We start from the raw sequence: 5,635 nt of genomic DNA on the forward strand, positions 1-5,635 counted from the left end.
GCTCACTAACAGGGATGTAAACAAATTTGTGCAAATAAATGAGCAAAATAAGCTTTTTGTGAAAATGGAACATTTCTGGGATCTTTTATTTCAGCTCATGAAACATGGGACCAACACTTTTTACATGTTACATTTATATTTATGTTCAATATAGTTGGGTTTTAGTTGAAACACTATATAAACTATATTAGACTACCTCGAATATTTGAAAAGTTTTTTATTTTTTACTAAACTACAAAATGCAACTATTTTCAGCCCAGGCCTGCTCTGTTTAGCTTTATCAATGTTGTTGGCACTTAGGATATAAAGAAATGGTAACAACAAACCTGCGTTTAACTCAGATGTAGTCTTTAGATTGGATATGTGTATTTCGATACTCTAAAGCTCTTGTAGGAAATTGAACGGAAAATGCAAAGAACATTTTCAAAATCAATGTACAGACAGAGAAAGGCCATCGCCACACTGTTTTAAAAACCCTCTCACCCGGCGCGCCGGTGTGGAAACTAAATCGAGTGTACCGTTCTGTCTGGGCTTGGTCTGTGGTTCGTTCCGTTTCCGCCCTGTCATCCTGGCTTTTCTCCGGTCCTCGGGGCCCAATTCCAGAAGAGCAGCTAAACAAGTGAAAACAGTTTATTAGCTAAACTGAAGACAGTTTATTAGCTAAAATCTGAATTAAATCACAGCGCCAGATCAGTGTACCGCGGAGACAAAGAGAGGAGGAGGGGCGGGGTTTCAGGAGTTTTACATGAGACGAGATATTGCTTCCTAGTTAAGCTTACTGGTGAGTAAAAGGCGCACATTACAACATGGCTAGGCTATCCAGCTATCTGCTTAAACTAGCCGTACTATCGGACTTCTGTTAGTTAGCTACTGATAATCACTAGTGAACGTAACATAATATTGCATTTCACATGGTTATAAACCTTTTATTACAGTGGATATAGTGCACCCATTTTTTTATATAGTGGACATACACCCACCTATCATAGCCTGGCTGTAACCCTATTATTAAAGGCCTAGTGGACATATTACACCCAGCCTCCCATCCATATAGCTACTTTTATAGTGGAGATATCACATCCACCTATTATATAGCCTGGCTATAAACCTATTATTATATTATTATAGTGGAGATATCACATCCACCTATTATATAGCCTGGCTATAAACCTATTATTATAGTGGAGATATCACATCCACCTATTATATAGCCTGGCTATAAACCTATTATTATATTATTATAGTGGAGATATCACATCCACCTATTATATAGCCTGGCTATAAACATATTATATTATTATAGTGGAGATATCACATCCACCTATTATATAGCCTGGCTATAAACATATTATATTATTATTATAGTGGAGATATCACATCCACCTATTATATAGCCTGGCTATAAACCTATTATTATATTATTATAGTGGAGATATCACATCCACCTATTATATAGCCTGGCTATAAACATATTATATTATTATTATAGTGGAGATATCACATCCACCTATTATATAGCCTGGCTATAAACATATTATTAAAGACCTAGTAGAATATTGCACCCATTCACATGCATTTGTTATTACAGTTGGAAAACTGTACAAAGCCCAAGGCTGTCTGTGTGCATCACATGTAGCCTACCACTGTCTGTGTGCATCACATGTAGCCTACCACTCTCTGTGTGCATCACATGTAGCCTACCACTGTCTGTGCATCACATGTAGCCTACCACTCTCTGTGTGCATCACATGTAGCCTACCACTCTCTGTGTGCATCACATGTAGCTTACCATTGTAAGTGGAATTCTGACATGTGTTCTGAGGTGTGATGTGTGCTGGAATGAATGAATACAGGATGAATGGATTGTCTACTCTGTGTAGCATGGCATGGAGGTGTCTGTGTGTGTGTCCTGTACAGTCAGCTATTTCCTTTTATAGACGTTGAACACAAAAGGCTGTTTCACTCTACTTCCTGTAAACAACGTCGACTATGTTTGCTTCCTGCTTCTGTCTGATTCGTCAGTTTGGCCCTTGTGACCCTCAGGGCCTCTAGGAGTTCCAGGATGAGGAAGTGGGTTTCCCCTAGAAACAAAGAGGAGAGAGTAGAATGTAACGGAGAGAGTAGAATGTAACGGAGAGAGTAGAATGTAACAGAGAGAGTAGAACGTAACAGAGAGAGCAGAATGTAACGGAGAGAGCAGAATGTAGCGGAGAGAGTAGAATGTAACGGAGAGAGCAGAATGTAACGGAGAGAGCAGAATGTAACGGAGAGAGCAGAATGTAACGGAGAGAGTAGAATGTAACGGAGAGAGCAGAATGTAACGGAGAGAGCAGAATGTAACGGAGAGAGCAGAATGTAACGGAGAGGGCAGAATGTAACGGAGAGAGTAGAATGTAACAGAGAGAGTAGAATGTAACGGAGAGGGCAGAATGTAGCGGAGAGAGTAGAATGTAACGGAGAGAGCAGAATGTAGCGGAGAGAGCAGAATGTAGCGGAGAGAGTAGAATGTAACGGAGAGAGCAGAATGTAGCGGAGAGAGTAGAATGTAACGGAGAGAGCAGAATGTAACGGAGAGAGCAGACCTACAATATATAAACAGAGGGTGTGTTCAGATTCCCTCTCCTATCCTGGAAGTCTGCACTTGTTCAAAGTGTGCTTTTGTTCACTCACCCTTATGGATATAAAAACATTAGATTGTCTGGGACGAAGCAATATGGTGACAATTCCCTGCAGCCTATCAGAGGGCGTGATGGTGATATTTATTTGTTTCTGTGGCCTAAGGGAAGTGCCTCTGCCTCTGATTTACCCAATACCAGGCCTGGAGCTATGGAATTCACGCACGCACGCACACACACACACACACACACACACACACACACACACACACACACACACACACACACACACACACACACACACACACACACACACACACACACACACACACACACACACACACACACACACCAAACCCAAGCCATGGAGCAATGGAATTCCTAGGGAACGAGTCCCAGCCTGGATAGCTCCCATTATTATCTCTGACACACACACACACAAACACACACTGCCTGACACGTTGCCAGGCTGGGCTGGGCAGGGCTGGAGCAGGGCGTAACCATGGAGATGAGCAAGAACTGCTGGGCATGATAGAACTGGCTGTGTCTGAGACCGCTGTGGAATGAGACTGCCTGTTATAACATGACCTGGAGCGAGAGAGCGAGAGAGAGAGAGGGATAGAGAGATGGGGGGAAAGAGAAAGAAAGAAAGAGACCAAGATAGACAGGGACTGAGAGAGACAGGGACTGAGAGAGACAGGGACCGAGAGAGACAGGGACCGAGAGAGACAGGGACCGAGAGAGACAGGGACCGAGAGAGACAGGAACCGAGAGAGACAGGGACCGAGATAGACAGGGACTGAGAGAGACAGGGACCGAGAGAGACAGGGACCGAGAGAGACAGGAACTGAGAGAGACAGGGACCGAGATAGACAGGGACCGAGAGAGACAGGGACCGAGAGAGACAGGAACTGAGAGAGACAGGAACTGAGAGAGACAGGGACCGAGAGAGACAGGGACCGAGAGAGACTGAGAGAGTAATAAGGTGCACACACGGATATTACAAGCTAAAGTAAAGCTGTTGTTGACCTACTCTTCTGAAAAGCACAGGGGAGAGGACAGAAAGGGTAAGTAGGAGGGAGAGGGGTGAGGAAAGGGGGAGAGGCTGGGGACAGCTAATGTAGTTGTTGATGTCTGGATTAGAGGTCGACCGATTATGATTTTTCAACGCCGATACCGATTATTGGAGGACAAAAAAAGCCGATACCGATTAATCGGACGATTTATTTTTTTTAAAGAAAATGTTTTATGTATATATATATATATATCATACACACACACATTTTTGTAATAATGACAATTGCAACAATACTGAATGAACAATGAACACTTTTATTTTAACTTAATATAATACATAAATACACACACACACACACAGCTCTGAAGTGACAATGATACTGAAGAGTCTGCTTAGGAGACAAATACTCTCAACTGTTTGAATAAAAATAGAGTTTAAGTTACCTGTGATGAATGTTGAAAACAAAAACTGTCATTTCTATATGCAGGAAATCCTATTTTAATAATGGGCATGGTAAGAATTGACGACCAAAGTGCGAGTCATAATTCCCATGACACCTTCTAGCAAAATCTGAAAAGCGGTTCCTTCATTTATTCCATAGGATATTTTTAGATTCACTTAAAATAAGGTCTGTGTTTCGTGTAGGCTTACACCACCTTGCCAATTTTATAACTGTGTAGATATCCATAGGACAAGGTAACTCTGATCAATATTGGCTAAATATAAGCAAAGATTAAAAAAAATTGTAGAGTGGATTTATGAAAATATGTTGACAAACGTTACCTTATCCTAGTGAGATTTACACGGGTATCAAAACGTCGAGGCGGTTTAAGCCTGCACGAAACACAGACCTTATTTGAAGTAGATCAAGACATTCTCTACGGAAGACATGAACAGTAAAATAACGAAGGAACCCCTTTCAAGTTCAGCCGCAAGTTATTACAGGAATTATAACGCGTCGACTATTTCTCTCTAAACCATATACCTTTGACTAATCCGGAAACTATCACCTCGAAAACCAAACGTTTATTCCGTTCCGTATTTTATCTAACGGGTGGTATCCATGAGTCTAAATATTCCTGTTACATTGCACAACCTTCAATGTTATGTCATAATTACGTAAAATTCTGGCAAATTAGTTTGCAAAGAGCCAGGCGGCCCAAACTGTTGCATATACCCTGACTCTGCGTGCAATGAACGCAAGAGAAATGACACAATTTCACCTGGTTGATATTGCCTGCTAACCTGGATTTATTTTAGCTAAATATGCAAGTGTCACGTTCCTGACCTGTTTTCCCTTGTTTTGTATTTATTTAGTATGGTCAGGGCGTGAGTTGGGTGGGTTGTCTATGTGTTGTTTTCTATGTTGGGGTTTTGTGTGTTCGGCCTGGTATGATTCTCAATCAGAGGCAGCTGTCAATCGCTGTCCCTGATTGAGAATCATACTTAGGCAGCCGGGGTTTCACGTGTGTTTTGTGGGTGTTTGTTCCTTGTTAGTGTTTCGCCACACGGGACTGTAACGGTAGTTTCATTTTGTTATTTTGTATCGCATATTGTTTTCGTGTTATTAAATTACCATGGAAACTAACCACTCTGCATATTGGTCCGATCCTTCTCGCCTCTCCTCGTCCGATGAGGAGGACGACATAGACTATCGTTACAGCAAGTTTAAAAATATATACTTGTGTATTGATTTTAAGAAAGGCATTGATGTTTATGGTTAAGTACACATTGGAGCAATGACAGTCATTGATTGATTGTTTTTTATAAAATAAGTTTAATGCTAGCTAGCAATTTACCTTAGCTTACTGCATTCGAGTAACAGGCAGGCTCCTTGTGGAGTGCAATGTAATCAGGTGTTAGAGCATTGGACTAGTTAACTGTAAGGTTGCAAGATTGGATCGCCCGAGCTGACAAGGTTAAAAATCTGTCGTTCTGCCTCGTTCCTAGGCCGTCATTGAAAATAAGAATGTGTTCTTAACTGACTTGCCTAGTTAAATAA

The 5,635-nt window shown here is 41.5% G+C and overlaps 1 protein-coding gene across 2 annotated transcripts in view; it reads left to right on the forward strand.

Annotated features, from left to right (window-relative positions):
• Positions 1-553: 553 nt before the first annotated feature.
• LOC139566512 (serine/threonine-protein kinase PAK 2-like) overlaps positions 554-5,635 on the forward strand; it is a 29,127-nt gene continuing 24,045 nt past the window's right edge. Inside the window, exon 1 of one of the 2 annotated variants that reach the window (XM_071387806.1) lies at positions 554-781. The gene's annotated coding sequence lies outside the window, so the exon portion shown is untranslated. Of the gene's footprint in view, positions 782-2,099; positions 3,683-5,635 lie in introns of those variants that run through there. The other variant, XM_071387807.1, reaches the window with a different exon arrangement.

Source organism: Salvelinus alpinus, chromosome 38, assembly GCF_045679555.1.
Source record: "Salvelinus alpinus chromosome 38, SLU_Salpinus.1, whole genome shotgun sequence".
Taxonomy (NCBI): domain Eukaryota; kingdom Metazoa; phylum Chordata; class Actinopteri; order Salmoniformes; family Salmonidae; genus Salvelinus; species Salvelinus alpinus.